The sequence below is a fragment of the Nicotiana tomentosiformis genome, chromosome 2, assembly GCF_000390325.3.
Source record: "Nicotiana tomentosiformis chromosome 2, ASM39032v3, whole genome shotgun sequence".
Classification (NCBI taxonomy): Eukaryota; Viridiplantae; Streptophyta; class Magnoliopsida; order Solanales; family Solanaceae; genus Nicotiana; species Nicotiana tomentosiformis.
Genome location: NC_090813.1, coordinates 135,501,523 through 135,526,037, shown reverse-complemented (window position 1 = coordinate 135,526,037; position 24,515 = coordinate 135,501,523).

Genomic DNA, 24,515 nt, shown 5'->3' with positions numbered 1-24,515 from the left:
CTCCAAATTCCTTAAGATTGCGAGATATCAGCCTCTAAAGTTAGACGACGAACAGCAAAATTTCCTTCTTCGCGAACGCGAGAACCTCTTCGCGAACGCGAAGAACAAATTCCTAACAGCAAAATCCTTCTTCGCGAACGCGAGAGGCTCCTCGCGAACATGAAGAACAACACCAGAACCAACAACCAGCAGCATCAAAACACCCAAACTTGGTCCGAAACCACCCCGAATCAAACCCAAGGCCCCCGGGACCCTGTCCAATCGTACCAAACAGTCCCAATACATAACATGAACCTACTCGAGGCCTCAAATCACATCAAACAACATCAAAGCCACGAATCATACCTCAATTCAAGCCTAATGAACTTTGAAATTTCAAATTCTATATCTTGTGCTGAAACACATCAAACCAATCTGAAATGACTTCAAATTTTGCACACAAGTCATAATTGACATAACGAAGCAATTCCAATTTCCAGAATCGGATTCCGGCCCCGATATTAAAAAGTCAACCCCGGTCAAACTTCCCAAAAATTCATCTTTCGCCATTTCAAGCCAAATTCCTCTACGGATCTCCAAATAATTTTCCGGACACGCTCTTAAGTCTCAATTCATTTCGAAATCTTTCGGGACCCGAACCAACTAACCCGATAAGTCATAAATCAACTGTAAGGCATAAATTGAGCAGTAAATGGGGGAACGGGGCTGTAATACATACATTCTCCCCCACTTAAATATATGTTCGTCCTCGAACGTGCCAAGAGTTGTTCCAAGCCATAAAATCACTATTCCATCTTATAACTCGCGTACCCGGAGGTGATCCCACGTCACTCTATTCCACATAGGCCTGACAACACAATACAACTAGAAATCCTTAATTTAGCCTTAGCCCAAAAACCTTGGAATTCAATTCCCAACCTTCAAAATTTCTTTTCAAGACACGAATCTTCCATTTATACACTGTATGAGTCTAAACAAGCTGCATCGAGCTATAATTATAATCACGGATATAATCACCCAGCATATTACACAACTCGCTCGCTCGTAGCACCATTCCTGATCACAGTAACTACTCCAAACCAACCAAGCACTAGTATTAAACCCCGCAGTCAACAGAACCTCATTCCACATCATTCGTACACTGCCAATGATGAAAGAAACAATCAAAAACTCATAACGACTCATCAGATCAACTAGCCATGGAGCTCTCTAGCCCCAACCAAAACCATAACCCTCTTGAATATACTATAATCAAGCATGATAGTACACATTCTAGGTTCAATGACCTTATATTATTAAACATAACTATCCCACAGACACGCCCCATCAATATAACCCCAACCACCACTGCGCAATACGTGTACCCAAATATGGGAGATGTATCAAGGAAGAGAACCATATTGCAAGTTCAACAAGCACCACCACAACCACAATGTTACAACCAACTCCTCAAATTTCATGAAGAGGATAACCGTAGGCGCATGTACACAATTCCTCAAATACGCTGCTCATGTAATTTTTATCGTAGAGGAAGGAAAGCAATGAAATCCGATAAATAATCAAAGAAATAAAATTCCCACACACGGCACGGACAACTCACGTGCCAATAATATGAATCGCCCGGCATGGTCACAGGCCTCTAGTCCCAGCATATCATACAGGAGCAATTAAACAAGTACACTTGTATATGATAATGAAATAAGATTCTCATGCTCCTGGACTGGTATAAATAACACGCCATAGTGTAAGCATGTGCAAAGTCTGCTATCACACTTCAAATCGGCAAGTTAACCCGGAAATAGTAAGTACCTCGTTTATTCAGGGAATCATCTTCTTTGTAACCTCAAGGATAGCCCAGATATTTCTCAACAAAGGTACGAATACGGGAGACGTTATAACTTTACGCTTAACAGTCAACTCGAGGCATATTATAGACTAAGCATTCTTCCGAGTATGAATACTTGCTCTAATGCCCGCACATGGGCTCAAACCTCACATATATGTGCACTCATAGCGCATAGCTATCATAAATAATTAACGCATATAGTGCCTCCACTGAGTTAAAATAAAATACTCACCTCAAACAGTCCGCAACCCGAAACAATATACTTCTGAGAACTCCCAGTCTCCAAATTCATCAAACACATAAATCACTGTAACTGATCCAAACTCCAGCACTAGAATGACTAACACACCTTCCATTCACGATCTTCCCATAAGGAATACTTTAATAATTCTTCCGTGCCTCCTAGCAACAATTTGAATATCAGCAGTCTTTCAACCAGGTGAGTACTGCAATACCAATGAACATCTGTAAGTCAAAACATAATGTGCCTTTTGAAATGCACACCCTTCTCAGAGATTATCGACCAGTTATAACATTCATCTAATTATCTGAAATTGTCCATTCTGTCCAAACTTAGTGATCTTCCTTTGAAGAATGAACTTTCACCTTGTACATGTAAATCTTAATCCCGCACAACACACCACATCTATTATGACATCATGTGACAAGCACAAGAACCCCATTATCAACTCTGAGTCACCAGCAAATTACATACCCGGTTAGTTAGAAACCTTCATCTTGCTTCCTTCTAGGAGGGAATCATAATAAACAACATATTTTCCACACCAGTAGAAAATATCCGGTTCAAACCATGGTAGAAATAATCAAGAACACTTTGAAGTCTATTTGCACATAACCAATCTATCAAAACTGAATTCCTCTAACTCGTCCAACCTACGTAGGTTACCAAACCCAAGAATATTGCCACCAAAACATCTATAGAGTCTCACCACATCATAATTACCCCAAAAGAGCCGAACATGCCATTACCATACTGGTCTAGCCTGCTACCCAATGGTCCTGTTTACTTGAGTTTCTTCTGAATTATCCTCAAGTTGATACTTCTTCTTATCAGAACTCCACAATCCTTACCCAAAGCTCACTACCATACGTCCTAACATAAAATCGCTTCGCCCCAATGCCCATAAGTTCCTATATTCTTCTTAAGCACCCCCATAAGTAACACAACAAAAACGTCCACTCTAAAAATAACTTAAGTGAATTTAAAATTGTTCTTCTTACCCTTCTTACACTAAAATATAGAATCCATAGTCATACAGAATTATCGTACATCCCGATACCATCCAATGTAAGTAACCGATTCTAGTGATATACAAATTCAAAACATTTTCAATTGCCACATATATATTTTGAATCCATTAGAACCCTCTCGAGAGTCATCCACTCTGCTCAAATCTAATTTGCTCTGCCCAAACGGGCCAAAAGGCACAAGTCTCACTAGCACAACAACCCCCAAAGAAGTAACCATGCCTTAACACCGCCAATTAAATTCATACTCTCTTACGCACTACGTTTTTCAAAATAATAATTTAATCATTCTATGATTTCCGTATTTCTATAAAGTGCCATATAACCCGTATTCAAGAATTTCCTTACTCGAGTCATCCTCGATCTCCATTTCTGTAAGTCATAACTGATCCACAAGTATGACTCCGACCAAAACTAAAATTTAACACATAACCCTGAAATTAAATTGTCAATAGCAGGCTCCCCCACTTAGCTTTAAGCTGCAATTATATAAACTTAGAAACCGCAAGGATTTCTCCTTCTCAATTACCATGATCTCGCACCGTTAACCCGCCAAACTTCTCGAAGTCTTTTGTTAAGCTTTTCATGAATATTCTGAATCACCAGCCACAGTCATACATTCGACCTCTTACCGGGTAGCAAGTAATATTCCTCGTAGAAGCTTCATCAACATCACGTCACCGCTAACTGCTCACATGAGATAACCCACCCGTGGAATTCTTTATAGACATCTTCCAACGACACTGCACTGGGTGCAACGATCACGTAATCAGTAAATTCTCATGAGCTCATGCTAGCCCACCATTTGTATAAATCTGCACTTTCCCTTTTGACATCAGCTGAAAGTTTAACAATACCTTCCGAACTCAAGTCATATTGAGCCTAAAACGACAATCAGATCTTCACATCCCTCTTCATTTCAAACAAAATCCTTTCTGCCATATTCAATCTTTCTTCATACAGTAACAATCACTCCAAATAAAGTGCGTAGGCTAGATCACATTCTATCATAATTCCAAACCGTTCTACATATTCTCAAGGCACGCGACTACCCTACCACGAAATCTGTATGCTAATCTACCACTCTTACTTCGGTTAAACCATCTCATTTAAGCAACTTCTCAACCTCTACTTCTCCTACTTGACCTGCTAGTACTTCAACCACCGCGAAACACTTCCCGTCATGTCTTCCCTCATAATTTGATGCCCAACTATTGCATCAAATCAAAATACATCTCTGTAGCACATGAACCAATAAATTGTGACCGACCCTAAGCCTCTTCGAAGATCATATTTCTCTAGCCATCAACATTAGAAATACCTATTCAATTCTGAACCGCTGCACACAGCTATCTCTGGAAACCACCCCTCATGCACTATTTCATAACACCCTGCCCCGAAGGAAAAATCCAAGAAGACCGTAACACCGGTGGACCATAATGTGTTCAAACAAGGACGGCGACACAGCATCACAATGAAAATTCGACCATGCTCGCAAATACCAAGTCTTGTTACTTTAACAACCAAACTTGGACATCTATAGTCTGACTGCCTTTTCTCCACTGGAATTAATTGCTGAACCCCTTAATCATGTACTGAGAAATCCTCTCTTCGAGTCATTCACCGCCTCAACACATAATGAGCACCTTACCATTACACCAATATTGTGCGATAACAATGCATAGCCATCGTAGAAACCCGCGCATAGTCTCGAAATCATTAAAAAAATACAAATACTAAGCTAGAATAAAAGAACATTCAAATCATCTTAACACATCTCGCAGTTACATCATACTCATCACAAAGCCATTCCACCGCTCATCGAGCCACAAATTCCATTCGTAGCGACATTACCTATGATGACCCAAAAGGTCATCTTATATTTTAGAACATGAATCTGTGCTCTGAAGCCTTAAAATCTTATTTTTACCCTTCTCAATTCACGTGCACAGTCCGGGCAGGTTTCCGAAAAGCTTTTATGTTAAAAATTAATGAAAATAAGAATTTATGCCTTAAAGGTTGATTTTAGTTGATTCGGTCAATATTTTTGGTAAACAGACCCGGATCTATATTTTGATGATTTTGGTGAGTCCGTATCGAATTATGGGACCTGGGTGTATGCCCGGAATCGAATTCGGAGGTCCCTAGATCAAGTTATGAATTTTTGATGAAAATTAAAAGTCTAAAAATTAATTATTTTTAAGAATTGATTGATATTTGACATTGTTAGTATCGGGTCCGTATTTTAGTTTTGGAGCCCGGTACAGGTTTATTATGATATTTAAGACTTGTCTGCTAAATTTGGTGAGAAACGGAGTTGATTTGACGTGATTCAGACGTCCAGTTGAGAAGATATGAATTTTAAAGTGTTCTTGAGAATTTCATTTGATTTGATGCTAAATTCGTAGTTCTAGGTGTTATTTTGGCAATTTGATCGCACAAGCAAGTTCGTATGATATTTTTAGACTTGTGTGCATGTTTGGTTTGGAGCCCCGAGGGCTCGGGTGAGTTTCGGATAGGCCACGGGATGTTTTGAACTTAGAAAGTTTGCTGGTATAACTGAACCTGTTGCAGGCCTCTGATCTCCCAATTGCGAGATCAGGCATCGCAAATACGAACATGACAGGGCCCGCAATTGCGATCAGAAGCCTGGGCCAGCTGCTCTCGCATTTGTGAGGTTACCTTCGCAATTGCGATGGGAGTCTGGGAAGGGCAGGTTCGCAAATGCGAACATTTACTCGCATTTGCGAGGTTCAGTGGTCGCAAATGCGACACTTTCCTCGCATTTGCGAAAGCAGTAGGATTGTGAAGGGCATCACAATTGCGATTGTTCCTTCGCAATTGCGAGCTTCGCATTTGGGAAGCTCAGGTCGCAATTGGGACACCTGCGGCTGATTTAAATGACTTTTGGACGGGAATTTTCGTTCATTTCCCAAATTTTCAAGACCTAAAACACAAGAGGCGATTTTTCCAAAGACCATTTCTTCCCTAAATCATAGGTAAGTGATTCTAAACTGGCTTCTTTCAATCTTTCACTACATTTTACAAGATTTCAACCTAAAATCTAAGGTTTTCATGGTAGAATTAGGGGTGTTGGGTAGAAACTAGAGATTTCAGAAATTTGGCGATTTAGACCTCAATTTGAAGTCGGATTCCAAAACAAATCATATATTCGGGCTCGGGGATGAATGGGTAAATGGATTTTGGTCCGAACCTCGGGTTTTGACCAAGCGGGCTTGGGGTCGGTTTTTGACTTTTGTTGGGAAAACTTAGGAAAACTGTAATTATGCATTAAAGTTAATTCCTTTAGCGATAATTGATAATATTAAACTAATTATGATTAGATACGAGTGGGTTGGAGGTGAATTCTAAAGGGAAAGCGATTGAGCAGTGAGTGCCTTGCGAAATTGAGGTAAATGTTGTGTCTAACTTTAGCTTGAGGAAATAGGTATTGTGTGAGTAATTGCTACATGTTTTGTTGTTGAATATGATGTATAGTTGAGGTGACGAGCATCTATGTATTGTGGTCGAGTCATAGCATGCGAGTGAAATTCCATTCTTGCAAATTTGTACTCCTAAATCTTGTTATCCATGTTTATTATTGTTGTTGAAATGTTGGGAGACTTGTATCCGATCCCACCAAGGTTGATAAAATTGTGAATATTGATTTGAGGTTGAGATATTAAATTGTGAAAGTAATCATTGATGAAATATTGATTTCTTTGTGAAACTTCTCTCTATCCGTTGTTATTGATTTTGTGAATTTTGAGGAAGAGGGTAAAGCACAAAGGGTGATGCCGTACATGGTTTATTTATATTGTGAGGAAGAGAGTAAAAGCACGAAGGGTGATGCCGGGTATATTATGAGAGTAAAAGTATGAAGGGTGATGTCGTTCCATATTGTGAGTGTTAATACACGAAGGGTGATGTCGTGCCATATTGTGAGTGTTAATGCACGAAGGGTGATGCTGTGCCATATTGTGAGTGTTAATGCATGAAGGGTGATGCCGTACCATATTGTGAGTGTTAATGCATGAAGGTTGATGTCGGGCCATGATATGAGAGTTAATGCATGAAGGGTGATACCGTGCCGTTTCTATTAATTTTATGGTGAGATTGAGAGTAAAAGTACGAAGGGTGATGCCGTGCATTTTTCCTTTACTGTTTTCACTATTCATGTTGATTCATGGTATATTGACTACTCCGGTTATCATTCTGTTGTGGTCTACGAAATACGACAGCTACCTCAAAATCTCCAGAAAATCAACTGCACGAAAGAATCAACACCCGCTATGTCCGAGAACACCTGGATCTGCACACGAAGTACTGGGTGTAGTATGAGTACAACCAACTCAGTAAGTAATAATAATAAATAAGGAACTGAAGATAGTGACGAGCTACACAGTTATAGTTCATTTTCAGTAATTCCAGCAAAGAATAGACATGCTTTCAAATCCAGCATTTTAAGTCAAATCAATTCTATACAGTTCAAGTTCATGTATTTCGGATATAAAATATTTCAGAAAATTTTACAACAATGACAGATAGCAACTAAGTGCAACAGTAAATGAAAAGTATGTACAGCCTCTCAGGACAACAATCACTCACTGGGCTCCCAGCCCTCAGCACTCACACTCAATGGGTACCCGCACTCACTAGGGGTGTACAGACTCCGGAGGGGCTCCTACAGCCCAAGCGCTATAATCTGCACGGACAACTCATGTGTTGCACGGATAACTCACGTGCTATAGTATCAATATCTGGATCCGCACTGACAACTCACATGTTGCACGGATAACTCACGTGCTATAGTATAATATCTGGATTCCCACGGACAACTCACGTGATGCATGGACAACTCACGTGCTCTAGTATAATATCTCACAATCAGGCCATCGGCCTCGCTCAGTCATAAATTTCTCCAGTCTCTCGGGCTCTCAACGATCATGAAATCAGCCCAAACAACAATGCTATGATGCATCAATAATGAACAATAGAGACTAGGATAAAATAATTAAGTAAATTGTGACTGGGTACAAAATAACAATTAAGCAGATAGTTCAACATGTACACGACCTTTGTGGGTCCCAACAGTACTAACATATAGCCTAAACATGATTTCTAACATGACTTACAGTCAAATTTCCACAACACATAGAGAGCACATAGCTAACAACAAGTTATTCAACTTTACAGTTTTCACGGGACGGACCAAGTCACAATCCCCTCGGTGCATGCCCATACGCCCGTCACCAAGCATGTGCGTCACCTCCAAAATAATCACATGATACAAAGTTCGGGGTTTCATACCCTCAGGACCAGATTTATAACTGTTACTTAACTCAAACTGTGAAATTCTTATTCCGCTAAGCCTTTGCCTCGTGAATTGGCCTCCAAACGCCTCGAATCTAATCACAAATAATTCGATTCAGTCAATAAAATTTATTGGAATTAATTCCATAAGAAAATGCAAGTTTTTCATAAAACATCTGAAATTTAGCTCAAAAATTGCCTGTGGGGCCCACGTCTCGGAATCCGACGAAACTCACAAAATCAGACAACCCATCAAATTACAAGTTCAACCATACTAATTTCACTCAATTCCGACTCCAAATCGATGTTCAAAACTCGAAAATTCATTTTATGAAATTATAAAAATTTCCTTCAATTTCTCTTGAAGATTCGATAATCTTACACCAAAAAATGAAGATTAATTCATGAAATATAATCCCAAGGGAGTCAAGAACACTTACTCCCAAAGTTGTGTCTAAATATTCCTCTCCAAAATCGCCCAAGCCGAGCTCCAAAATCCAAAAATGGTGAAAAATAGCGAAACCCCAAACTTAAAGGGTCCTGTCCAGAACTTTCGCAGATGCGATCAAGAGGTCGCACCTGCGACCCTCGCTTCTGCGGAAAAATCTCGCTTCTGCGAGAACAGCTTGGCCAGCGATGATCGCTTTTGCGATGCCTAGGACCGCACCTGCGGTCGCGCTTTTGCGCAACAGGCACTGCACCTGCGAAGACCCTCGCTTCTACGTGTGTATTGTTGCTTCTGCGACCATCGCACCTGCGAGCCCTTTTCCATATGTGCGATCACACCAGAACCAGCAAATCTTCAGAAATTCTTCAACTTCAAACTTTGGTCCGTTAACCCCCCAAAATCAACCCAAAGCCCCCGGGACCTCGACCAAATATACCAACAAGTCTTATATCCCAATACGAACTTAGTCGAATCCTCAAACCATCTCAAACAACAGCAAAAACACGAATTACACACGGATTCAAGCCTAATGAACTTTGAAACTTCAACTTCCACAACTGACGCCGAAATCTATCAAATCTCGTCCGATTGACCTCAAATGTTGCACACAAGTCACATTTCACATTACAGACCTATTCCAATTTTCAAAATCGGATTCTGACCCCGATATCAAAAAGTCAACCCATCGGTTAAACTTCCCAAAATTCAACTTTAACTATTTCAAGCCTAATTCCACTACGGACCTCCAAATAATTTTTCGGATACGCTCCTAAGTCCAAAATCACCATACGGAGCTATAGGAATCAACAAAATTAAATTTTGAGGTTGTTTACTCATAAGTCAACATCCGGTTAACTTTTTCTAACTTAAGCTTTTCATTATGAGACTAAGTGTCTCAATTCATTCTGAAATCTTTCCGGACCCGAACCAACTAACCTGATAAGTCATAAACCAACTGTAAGGCATAAATTGAGTAGTAAATGGGGGAACGAGGTTGTAATATTCAAAACGATCGGCCGGGTCGTTACAATTATTTGGAGAATAAATTTCTTAAATTTAAATATTATTAAAAATAATGTATTTTACATTTAAAATTTTGATATTTACACAAGGTGTTAAATTTGTGAAATATTATTTTTGCTGAATATTTTGTGAGATTTTTGTACTCATTGTGATTGAGCCGTGAGCTCTTTATTGTGGAAAAATATTGTTGTTGTTGATTATTTTGGCATGAGCCGTGAGCTCTTTATTGTGAAAAAATATTGTTGTTGTTGATTTATTTTGGCATGAGCCGTGAGCTCTTTATTGTGTAAAAAATGTTGTTGTTGATTTATTTTGGTAAGTTAAAATACTTGGGCACTTGAGGTGCAAATTGTTTTATATTGTAATATTGATACGTATGCGGTGGTATAAGGTCTGGGTGTTGAAACGCATGCGGTGAGATAAGGGTGGCTTGAAACGCATGGCTAGTAGGGGAACTACTAGAAGTCATGCGGTGTGATAATGGTGGCTAAAACGCGGGATGCTATTTTGAAAAAAATATTTTCTTTAAAATTAAATGTGAAGGCTCCCGCGGTGATATAAGAAAATGAGATATTTTGAATTTATTTATAATTTGGGACTATGAGGAGGTACCTCGGGAGTTCCCTTGTTGATATTTCTTTATGGCTGCATTGCCTTTGGTTATTTTTGGTATTTTTCTTAAAGTGGTAAATTTCTGTTTTCCTTCCGCGAGGTGTTAATTGCTGTCACGACCAAAACTCCCTCCGTATAACATCGTGATGGTACCTAGTATCTATGAACGTGCATTACCCGTTAATAATGGCACGTGATGATTTAAACATTTATTTATATGAAGGACCAATAAAATTTAATCAATGAGAGAAATTTTATGTATAATAATACAACAATCATCTAAATGCCAAAAAATATTATTACATTAGCACAATTTGTCATGTTAATTAGAAAATTATATATTATAGTTTAAAAAAATTTAATGTGATGGTATCTTAACGAACACTTCTTTGTGGACAAGAAGTGTTTTTCTGCCTTAACCAGAACTCTTAGACGATGGTGAGGTAAGTTAAGCTTAAGGTTCGAATTTTATCTACTGCCTAAGGTATGTTTAAAATCCTTTTGATGGTGTTTAAGGTTACTTACATGTTGGTTGTGGTTTTGGAGTGAAAGAATGCAAGATAGCACTTAAAAGGGGAAGAGATATCGTTATCGTTTGTTGGATTGTTTTAAGGCTCTCTCCATATATATATATATATGTTTGTTATGGATGGAAAATGGGAAAAATAACTTGGTTATGATATGATTTCTGTTGTTATGCATGTCTGTAAGTTTATCAAGTGAATTGGTTAAAGAAACATATGAAACTTTAGATTGGGAGTGAAGAGTGGCTTAAGTCACTTCTATGGTGTTGTGTTGCCATTGAGGGCTGTTGTAAGCTAAATATAACTTGGATTTCGACTTGAAACTACTGTAGGAGGGATGTGTATTGTCGATTTTGATATCCCTCTTGAAAGTACAATATACAGTTGTTCACGCAAGAAAATATATTGCGGTAAATATAGTCCAATATTTATGATGTTTGTCCTTGTACTTTATTTATTATATTTGTAAAACATAAACATACTAAAAATTATTTTCACACAAATTTAAAAGGATATTCCTTAGTTTCGGAAGACGAAAGTTGAATTGAGGGATAAGAATATACTTAAAAGTACATTGACCAGTATCATAATTTTTGCATGTATGACGTTATTGTCAAAACTTATATATACCATCTGTGTACTATTACATAAGCTATTCGGCGTATCTATATTTTTCAGTAGCATGACGGGCATATTTTTCTTCAAAATTAACCTATACACAAGGAAATATAAATTTTAACTTAGTCTATTATATACACGGTGACACTAACATACATAGGAAATAAGAAACTAGACTACAAACATGTATGGTGGAAGGCCATTTGGTATTAAAGTATTTAAGTATTCTTCTTGGTAGTAATTATTGGTATCTGTAACGACCTGACTTGTCGTTTTAAAAATTAACGCCCCGTTCAGTGACTTAAGGTCTCGAGCAGTTTCGTAATATGTATTATGACCCGCGGGTGGGGTCGAGTTTGATTTTTGAAAGATTCGGAAATAAATTGAAAGAACAATTCTTATTTAAAAGCTTAAATGGAAAGAGTTGACTTTTGAGCAAATGACCCCGGAATGGAATTTTAATGATTTCGGACTTAGGCGTATGTCCGGATTTGGATTTGAAAATCCGTAGGACAATTCGACGCATTTTGGCGAAAGTTGGAAAAATAGACGATTTTCGAAAAGTTCGATCGAAGGTTGAATTTTTGATAACGGGGTCAGAATCCAACTCTGGAAATTAGAATAGGTCCGTTATATCATTTATGACATGTGTGCAAAATTTGAGGTCAATCGGACTTGATTCGATAGGATTCGGCATCGAATGTAGAAGTTAGAAATTTCATAATAGACTAAATTTCAAGTGAGTTCGCACAAGACCTAACTTCAAATGAGCTTAACTTTCATGATACGAAGTGTTATATGGTGTATTACCTATCAAATGAAATATATTTGAGTATAGTTTCTAACGCTTCAAACGGTTTTTCATTTGGATACTTCTACAAGAAGTTATTACCAAATTATCAAAGGCTGGAAAAATATGATTCTGCGACCAATTCTGCGATCGCAAAATCGTTATGCGATCGCGAAACTGCTTCTACGACCGCAAAACTAGTCACATAATGGACCAGAACAGCCCATTTCTGGGCACCAATTTTGTGATCAATTGTACGGCCCGCATACCCATTCTGCAGTCTATTATGTGACCACAGACCTGCTTTCGGAGGGTTAATTTTTCTATTTTCATAACCCGACCCCATTTTGATAAATAGGCTTTGGGGCTTATTTTGGGGTATTTTTCTGAGGGTTTTAGAGAGAGGTAAGAGCATTTTAGAGAGAGAAGGAGGGAACCTAACATTCTAATCATCCGATCTTCAAGAATCAAGGAAGCTAATCACAAGATCTTCATCTAAGAGGTAAGATTCAACCCCTAATCTTTAATTTCGATTTTGGGGTAAAAGATTGGTGATTGGGAGTATGATTCTTGGGTGTAAGAGTATTATGTATATATTCTTGTACCAATAAGGTTTGTAGGAAGATTGTTGAGATCAAATAAGTAAAGATTGGGTTGTGGAATAAAGAGAATCTTGTAGAAGAACCTTGTAAACAAATTTGCACACTTAATGTTTGATAAAATGCTCAAATAAGCTGAAACCATGAAAATCTCCCTAATTATGGTTCACTTTTGTTATGCTTCTAAATAGATTGAAGTTGCTAGAATTTTCGAAACCTCGTAGTAATGTAAGGAAGGCTTAAGAAAGATTAGAGACGTCCGGAGTTCAACTCACGTGAGAAAGCTATTTTGGAATAACGGCCTAACTTCAAAAAGGTAAGTGTCTTGCCTAACCTCGAGTAGGGGAATTTCCCCTTAGGCATTGAGTCTTATGTGCAATTTGTATAATTAAAAACCATATACGCGAGGTGACGAGTACGTACTTGGTTTATATGTGCAAATTTCATTGATTATAAATCCTTAGACGCCCTTATGTATTAAATTAGAAATTATTAGCACTTATTAAATCTTCTATTTGTCATGCCTAGATCCTTTTTTGTTGAAATTCTTTTTACATGATGATTTGGTGTGATTGCCACCTTGATTTTTATGTGAAATATTATTTTGTTGAGTTGTTCACTTCCGGATATTTTGTTAAGATTTTTGTGCACATTATGGTCGAGTCATGGGCTCCTTATTGTGGAAAATAAGGTATTGTTGATTTTTGTGGCAAGTTGTGATATTTGAACACTTGATGTGCAATCTGTGATAAGTTGTAATATTTGAGCATTTGATGTGCAATCTGTGATAATTTGTAATATTTGAGCACTTAATATGCAATTTGTGATAAGTTGTAATATTTGAGCACTTGATGTGCAATCTGTGATAAGTTGTAATAATTGAGCATTTGATGTGCAATGTGTGCTATGTTGTAATATTTGAGCACTTGAGGTGCAGTTTATGAGATGTGATATTGGCACATTATATTGTGGGAGTTATGTTCGGGTATTTGTACGAGGTTTATGTCGTGCTATTATTACTATTGATTTATGTACATGCGGAGTGACAAGGTGGGCTATTTATATATATATATATATATATATATATATATATATATATATATATATATATATATATGTGGGTTTGCGCATGTGGCGAGACAAGGTGAGAATATTGTTATGCACGTGCGGCGAGACAAGGCGGGCAATTTACTTATTTATTGTGCACTTGGCGAGACAAGGTGGGCTATGTCGAGGATTGATTTGTGATGACTTGTGATGGCCTGGGAGCATTGTTGTTATTGAAATTTATTTATGATTTGGGACTACGAGACGGTACCTCGGGAATGCCCTTTGTTGATACTTTTCTATGGTTGCACTTTCCATTGGTTATGTTATTTTTTCGTGATATGTAAATTCTGGTGTTCTTCCGTGATGTATTATTTGATTTTATTATGTGTTTTGCATTGCTTGTTGTATTGTGTTGGCTTTGGCTCTTTGTACAATACTCTGCGGATTTGTGTTTATGGTTTTTACTGATTTTCGGGATTTGAGTTGTTTCAAATAAAATAAATTACTATTATATTTTAATTTAATAAATTTTACATCCAAATTAGTAGTCATCGGATGCTTCATTTTAATTGAAATGTCAATTTCTTCACCCAAATGAGTTAAAAAAAACTCATTTCTTTGATGATTTCTTATTTGGTTTAAAAATTGTACACTTACTTTATTGAAAATAAATTGATCCTGCGGATCTTATATACATTGATATATTGGCAGGTGAATTATCCGTGCAGTTGCGATATGAAATGTGGCCACGAGGTATCGTGGTTAAATGATGATGACATTTGGCACGTGAGTTGTCCGTGCGGTTGTGATAGAGAAATTGGCACGAGGTGCTATGAAAATATGAAAGTGGGCTGAGACCCGTATTTTTTATTTTTGAAATGTTATGTCACGGGGTGACTTTTATTCGAAAAAGATTTATTTGAAAGAATTATATTTGAAAGATATTTAATTGAAGGAAAGAGATTTATTTGAAAGTATTATATCCTGAAGATTTCTATTTGACAAACATATAGGCGAAAGATTTATATTGGAAGGACTTGATTAATTGGTTGTACTTATATTCATTACTTATTCCGCAATATTTATGGTGTTCTTGTCGCCCTACTGTGTATATCACTAGTTGATTATTGTTGTCATCATTGTTATTTGTTTCCTATTATTTTGTATATCATATTGCATAGGTTATTAGACTAGTGAGTGTCTTGACTGTACCTCGTCTCTACTCCATTGAGCTTAGTCTTGATACTTACTGGGTACCGACTGTGGTGTACTCATACTATACTTCTGTATATTTTTGTGCAGAATCAGGTATTGGAGATATCGGACTTGGGCAGAGTTTAAGCGGGATCGTAAGAATTCAAGGTAGAGCTTCTTGATCGTCGCAGTCCTTTGGAGTCTTTTCATTTCACTGTACTGTTAATTTTTAATCAAATAGTATTGTATATTCGGTTCTCGTGATCATCCCATGTATTCAGTTAGAGTTCGTGACTCAGTACTACCAGTCTTGGGAGGTTGTTATATTCATATTTGTTCCACTGTTGGTTTTGATTATCTATTAAATTCAGATTCTATAAAAAAAATGGCTTCAGAATGTAATGAAAATCAGCTTACCTAGTCTTAAAGACTAGGTGTCATCACGACGCCTGTGGTGGGATTTTGGGTCGTGACAGTATCATTTTCTGCTGAGTCAAAAACTGAAAAATATTTTATTTTTACTATATAATTTGCAATCAACCTTTTATTTAGTTGATCAACATATTCATTTCTGCTAGCTAAGATATCTTTTTAATTCTATCATGCGATTTACACAAATTGCGTTTTAATCTAATGATAGAAATATTTCTCTTATTTAATGAACTACTATTACCATTAGAATTTATAACTAAGTGTTCATGAAGAACCAAATCATCTTTTATTGGATACTCTTCTTCGTTTCCGACACGAAACAAGAAGACACTGAATACTAGATATGTTCTTGCTTTATATTTTTTCTCAATTGAATCTTTTTCGTTTGAGGCTAGAAGTATAACTTTGGCAAGGTAGCTTTTACAGTCTTTGCTTTTGTCGGTTTTGAAACTATTGGTAGTACTTGACAAAATTCACCTCCCAAACCATTAATTTTTCACCAACGGTTCATTAATATCCAATATATCTCTAGAACTCGGGGCAATTATTTCGATCGTTTGACACTTAGCCATAAATGCTTCATCCCATATTATCAATTTTGCTTTCCTTATAAATTTAGCATCATTGCTCTGCTTTGATATATTTGTGATGGTTATTTAAGTTGATTGAAGAACTATATCAAATCTAAAGTGGGTGGCCTCACAATAAAATCGTTATTGGTATACCACGTGCTAACAGTGTCATGCCTCTTGATATGATATTTGCATGTAATGCATGACATAGAAATATTATTTCGATTTCGCCGGAAACATCTATAAAGAATAATCCCGTTATACCAGAGTCTACTCTTTATAATATAGTCTTGAAAGCTTGTTCTTGTTTAGGATTTAGCTTTAATTATATTTTCTCAGACACTTGTATAGTATTTTGATTCTTAATAATATACTAACATTTTTACTTTGTATTCTAACGCTCTTTTTATGGAATAAATTTATGTACCCTATGATTTGTTTTTAAACTTGAATAAGAATTTTACTCAATTTACAAAAATAATCGCCCAGAGTTCATAAGTGCTTCATCCCACGCAATTATAAGAGCCTAGGAGTATTCTCTTAATATTAGTTCATCTCTTATTTTGAATATTTAATCTTAATTATAATTTTATCCACCATAAATTTTATTTTCAAAGAGTAAAAAATTGATATGACATTTCACTTTTAGATCTTTATGTTTGTAGAATCATTAGTGGTATTGACTGTTACCAACTATTATTTTTCTCTTTCTCACACTTTTATATTCTTAAATATTTTCTTATTTGTTGTTTAATAATTGAGTATTTTTCAATATTACACAAAAATTTGATTTAAAAAAATATTATTTGAGTAGGAAAATAGTTCAAATATAATATAAAAATATATTATCGTAGGGGTATTTTTTTCCCCTCAATTTCGACTCTTTATGCAGTCCATTTAATATTACTTTTATTTTTTCTTCATATTGGACATTATGGAGTGGTAATGTATAGTCAATACGGAGGATTATTATGAAATTAATCTTATTAAACCTTCCTACATATTTTTAATAAGAATTTAAACACAAAATTTTATTAATTTTAAAATCTTAAATATTAAAAATTAGCATAGAAGGTATTATAGTCCAAAAAATATTTTGATTTATTAATATTGTATTTTAGGGCTATTTTGATATATTAATATTGTATTTATGCTTTTATAATAATATAGGCTCTCCTTCTTCTAAATGAATTTGGACAATATAATACATTCTCAAATTAAATTAGTAATAGGATATTATAATACGCTTTCAAATTAAATTAGTAATAGGAATTTTTAAGAAGTATATCCTGAAAGTAATAGGATTACATGACTAAAGATATTTACTTGTTCAATTTTTTATGAATTAGACATCCCGAAAATAATTATACTAATAGGATTCCTAAAGGTAATCATGTGGGATTTCTAACGTATAGTATTATGTCCTAAAACTAATAGGATTATAAGGCTAATATTTAGAATTTTGTATATGTCCTTTTATTATGAGTTATTATGCTTAATATCGTAAGGTTATTTTTGTAAACTGACATTGTATTGATACTTTTATAATAATAAAGATATAGATATAGATAGATAGATTAGATTGTGCTGCGTCGAAGTGCTACCGATCGAAGAGTAAAAAATATTCTAAGTGCATGCATTAATTACAATAATTCATTACAGCATTCCAAACTTTCTAGGACTCTAACTAGTATTTTTCAACTCCTACACCAACAAAGAAATATAATCACGACTGTTTCAATCAATATTCCATCTATCTTACGAAACATGCTTAGCTGAGAATGTGAAACACATGAACTAGTTAGAACTCTATATTGCAACTTTTCATCAATCAATATCCCACATAGATTTTATAAGTATTTTTCGTTGGTTAATCATCAAATCATCATATGAGTCAATAAATTCTCCCCATTTTGATAATAACAAACTTATTCCTCTTCAAATAAAATAAATTGAAAACTTGAATATGGCAAGAAAATTAAGGACAAACAAATTAAATCTAGCTCTTGGCCTGAACTTCTTGACAAGGTAAATTTACTCCACAGACCAAGAAAAGGATATGAGAATATGACAGCAGTCACACAAGTTTCTGACGCAAGCTTCCTTCTCTTCTCCTTCTAGCCTCAAGAATATCTAGTCCTTATTCCTACTTCTTTTACCTTCAGTCCTTGTAAGTTGTAACTTATCGCTAATTCCAGTGACTTGCTGAGTACCAGCAAATTAAATATGAACTAGGTCAGAGAATCAAATCTTTAACTTTCCTTAGAAGAAGAAAATGATTTCTTAATATGTGTAGTACAAATAGAATTTTCGGTTAGGTGCGGTTTTTCGATTCGGTTTGTATACCCCTAATCCTAACAATCAAAATCTCTAGCGAGCATACTTTAAAATGTGGCACACTATTTTCCCAATACATTTGTTACCGAGGTCAATAAATCAACAATGGCACAAAAGTATCTTATTTTTTCGTTATCCCCCTAACTTTGCATTATGGTCTAATTATTGTTGGACTTTTGAAAAACCCAAAAATAACGAACCAGGAAATAAGCACCGAAAGAGAAACAAGAACTTCACTAAAAGAAAGGTTCCTGGCATCCGATATTGGACAAAGAAAAGGGTTCTCTTTCTTCATCTTTTTGGCTGTGAGCATTTGATTCTTCCTTTTGTGTGATCAACAAGTTTTTGGCTAACAAAATTGCATGCATGTATAGCCTACTTTTTGGAACTTGTCCTGCCATTTTAATCTGTAAAGCCAAAACTAGAAGACTACGAGGCCTAAGGCCATGTTTATGTAACTATATATGCCTTACAATAACAGAAAGGTTATACTATTTATTTTGCTAGAGATAGATACACACACTCACGCACATGATGTGTATGTCTGTGGTGCACGCACAAGTGCTTCTTTTCTTTTTTAATGGGGGAGGGGAGGGGAAAATGGGGGAGGGGATTATAAGTTCGGGAATTAAACCCTTACCAACAAGTTAAAATCCCATGTAACCAATCAAGATTTCCCCCGCATAGGCACTCTATTTGAGGAGAATACCCTTCCAACTTAAAGCTTTGTCCAATAATTGAACAAAGTAGAATTACTCTAAAGATAGAGAAAAAGACAAAGAAGAGAATACGACACCGTCACACTTTTCTCGATCATTGTCACTACAGAGTTTTTCTGTTCTATCTGCTTCTCACCTAATACTACCACCTAATATGTGTCCGTACCATATATATTCAAGTTAAATGCTATAAATAATACAGGATGATGTATACCCCGGATAATTTCACTTATGGTCATCTAACTTATCATTTATTTCACAAAAGTCATTTATCTATTTTTTATCACTTAAAAGTCACTCAACTTTACCTTTGTAACTTAAAAATCATTCTAGTTCAAAACCTATAAAATATCCTATAAAAATATGACATGGCATTAAATTTATTAAATAATCTAATTATAGTGCCACATAAGCTTAGATGGACCATACACAATTTAGACCCATTTTATCCACAATTTGATTTGACTCGTAACCCAAATGGGTTTTAATATTTTGAACATTAGAAGGAAAAGAAGAGAACTATTATTTTGTGCTAAAAATATCTTACTTTATTTGTTACGTAATAACCTTAATGCCACCACCTATATCTATCTATACTATATTAAAAGCACGAAGGTCCTTAGCGGAATGTCGTTCATATTTTTTACCCTTTTAAAATAGAGTTCATATTGGACAAAATAGTCATTTAATTATTCTACTAATATTTAGGAATAGTCATTTATTTAGTTTTCTAATATTTAAGAATAGTTATTTAATTTTTTTCCCTAAAATTTAGGACTTTAAATCAACTCAAATTCTCTTGTTAAATTTTTCCTTATTTGAATTAGAATTATTTTTCTTAATTATATTTGAACTCCTTTTGTGTATGGACTACGTGCAACATCAACATTAACTATTAAGACTAGCATCAACTAAAATTTTATAGTATTATTTATACATGTGCACAAAGAATAATTTGAGGTAGCTTATAAATTTTTTTAATTCTGTATGTAAATAGTTTGATCATTAACGAGGGAAAGAGAAATTAAAGAGAGAAAACACTGGAAAAAAGATTAGGGAATTCTACGATAAATCTTCTAAGTCTAGCCTATGAAATAAGTTTGTATAAATCTTCTATTTCACATGCACAATAGTTAATTTTAAAATGCTAAATATCAGAAAAACTAACATGCAAATTGTTATAGTTATGTTATATAATTCAAATAAGAAAATAATTTATACTAGGTAAAATTTTATATAAAATGTGATTCCTTATTTGAACTGTGTACGTAAACTAAAATTTCAACTAGAATAATTTTTAAATCATTTAGATTGTCAACTAAAATTTTAGGATGGTTCTTATTTGAGGTGTGTATGTAGTTAATCATGATATTTAGACCTTTAAAATCAATTAAATTTTACTTTATATAAATTATGTTCTTATTAATTGAATTGGGACAGTTGTCTATTAACTATGATTTTCCATCCTCTTGGATTCTCTTTGTGTAGTACTTTTGCACTACTTTTAAATCTATATAAGCGACACTTTCCCAGTATAAAGGCATTAACATACGTATATGCATTTTGTCTAATGTAAAATCTATTTTTAAAGGGGAAAAAAGTCGAACGATATTTCATTAAGGGCCTTCGTGCTTTTAATATAGTATATGTGTGTGGGGGTGGGGGTGTGTGTGTATATATAGACTTAAGGTATGCGAGTATTAGTGCTATTACAATCAGATTCTAAACACGTAAATCACCCACAAAACAAAGTCAAAAAGTTTAAATATATATATTATTCATTAGTTTTATCATTATGATAGGATACAGAAATACATATAAAAATTAAAATAAAATTGCCTGATGTCAAAGATTAAGAACATAGGAATATTATTTTCAAAGCTATAAGAGGCTTTCTTGCGACAATACAACGTACATAAAACTTAATCTCAATAGTTATGTAATCTTTTCATTAAATTTTTACAACACAGTAAATATATAGTTCTTACTTTTAGCTAATAAATTATTTTTCAATTTAGATAGAAGAATATTGTCACGATCCAAAATTCAAAAAAAAGTCGTAATGGCGCCGGACACCACTGTTAGGCAAGCCAATCAAAATCAATTAACTTAATTACCCATTTTAGTATTTTTGAAATAAAAATTTCTTTAATAAAATTGTAGAGATAAAACTCATAGAGTAAATGATAAATATTTTTGCAGCTAAATTTCTAAATAATTCACAACCATTCCCAAAATCCGGTGTCATAAGTGCATGAGTATTTACTAGAAAATTAAAATAAAATACAGCATCTGTCTAGAATACAAATTAGACAGGAAAATATAATAACTATGAAGGAAATTCTGTTAGCTGCGGATCGTAATATAGAATGCAGCTCATCTATGTCCCCACAATTATTAACCACACCTCTGCGCCCACAAGGCCGCTATACATATATGTACCTGCACAATAAAATGTACAGCAAGTGCGGTATGAGTACGAAAACAACGTGTACCCAGTAAGTATCAAGCCTAATCTCGAAGAGGTAGAGACGAGATGGTCGATTATGACACTCACTATGGATCAATAATATTAAATAATCATAAAAATAAAAATATTTATATCAACGTGATTCACATAATTAACAATAATTTATTGAACCAGCAGAAGTAATTAAATTCCTTCAATTCCAATAATTCTCAATATATTAATTAAATTCCTTCAATTCAAATTATTTCTAATTTATTAATTAAATCCTTCAATTTCAATAAAAATTCCAGTTTATCAAATAGTTTTACAAGCTGCAATTCAATTTCAATAAATTTCCAATTTATCAAATACCTTTACAAGCTGTAATAAACTGTCCAAGTATCGTGTAATTATTATTATTATTATTAAGCATGATTTCTGCCGAGGTCGTACGGCCCAATTCAGAGTTTCGTGTACACTACCGAGGGACGTGCGGCACGATCCATAGATGCATCTATCCTGCCAAGGCGTTCAGCCCGCTCCACAAGAAAGGAGGACATTTTCTTATGTGCCTCCGGAAGGAGAGTATATTTATTATAAGATATATTTGGGAGGAAGAACAATTTTTTTTAACAATTAATTAATTTAAACAGAAAATCAAGCATATGAGGTTTCCATCTGTTGATATCTTTATCTGAAAATTTACAATATATTCATGCTTTGAGTCCTAAACTACCCGGACTTTAGTATTAATAGTAGCTACGCACGGACTCTCGTCACCTCGTGCGTACGTAGCCCCCGCAGTTAGCAACAATTATTCAATTTAATCCCTATGGGTTAATTTTCCCCTCACAAGATTAGACAAGAGACTTACCTCGCTCCGAAGTACCATAGTCGGCTCCCAAGCTTTTCAAATAACTCGACCGATGCCCAACGCTCCAAAACTCGCTTTCGCTTTATTAACATTCACAAGCTTTTAATCCTCCTCTAACATCGTAACATTGAGTAAAATGCTCATACGCCACCAACAAATTGGTATCTACAATTACAATCCCAATTACAATCAAAAAATGACTCAAAAATAGTTATCAATATCCATTTACGGCTCTCAAGTTGGCTACAAGCCTCTAGCTCAAATCGTCTAATAGATTCATTTACTAGCACATTCAGCTCCACTCTTATCATTCAATACCCATTTGAAGTCATCAATGATACTACATAAATTCTCCAACACCGCTAAATTACTATTCATCGTCTTCCTTAACCAACATTTCCAAAATATTCAATTTGGTGATTACTTAGTTGAATACTTCCAACTAAGCTAGAAAATGATTCCATAGATTCATTGCATCCTTTAATTTCATTTCTAAGAACACTATTTATCTTTCCCTCATTTTCTCAAGAACATTATTCATGCCATGAACTAGAGTTTATGAAATCAATTATCCAACCATAACAACTTGAAACAAATATTAGAAATACTCTTACCGACTCATAAGAAATGAGTTTGAAGCATTAGTATTACCTTCTTGAAGCTTTTCCTTGAAATTCCAATATTTGGGAAATTTGGTGTTCTTGAACAACTTGAAAGATTTCTAGGGATTTCAAAGATTGAAGGATGTTAATACTAGTATTAATAGGATGTTATTAACTTAAAATATCCAAAAAACTCACCTTGTATTCTTAAGTAGTCCCCAAGGTCGAATCCACCATGAAAGAACCAATCCCTAGCTCAAGAAAATCCCCAAAAATGGCTGCTGCCCGTGACTGCCTTATAAAGGCACAGGTGTTTCAGCGAGTTGTATCTTGCGCTGTGCAGGTTGTACCTCGTATTATAAGTTTTGCCCTGCTGGACACCTTTTACTAAAACGTCCATAAGTCCTTGTAGAAATATCCAAATGATGAACGGTTGAAAGCTATAGAAACTAGACTCGAAGATCTTTCATTTGATAGGTTATCCACCATATAACTCCTTATATATATATATATATATATATATATATATATATATATATATATATATATATATATATATATATATATATATATATATAGAGAGAGAGAGAGAGAGAGAGAGAGAGAGAGAGAGAGAGAGAGAGAGAGAGAGAGAGGTATGCTCGTCCAAAGTTAGGTTTTTGTGTGTACTCATTTGGAACTTTAGTCTATCAAGTAATTTCCAACTTGATTAAGACTTAGGGCCCTCCTTAGACCCTACATCACTTATAATATGACTCGTTCACTTATTAACATACGAACCTGCTGGAACCTTCAAATCCCGATTCCGGGGTCGTTTTCTCAAAATGTTGACCGAAGTCAAACTTGTCCTTTTAAGGCTAACTTAAGGAACCAAGTGTTCCGATTTCAACCCAAACACTTTCAAATCCCGAACCAACCATCCCCGGAAGTCATAAATCATTAAAAACACATTCGAGGAGTTTTATTTAGGGGAACGGGGTTCTAAAAGTCAAAACGACCGGTTGGGTCGTTACATTCTCTCCTACTTAAATATATGTTCATCCTCGAACGTGCTAAGGACTGTTTCGGAGTTGTCCAAAATCACTGTTTAATACTTCGAGCACCTACCCGTGCTACCACAACCAATTGAGCACATTAGCTCGAGCCAAATCTGAAAAGTTTCGCCTTTATTTAGGCAAATAAGCCTTAAAGCCGAATTCTAATATCCAGAATTCTCCACCATGCTGTTTCCAACCTATGAATGT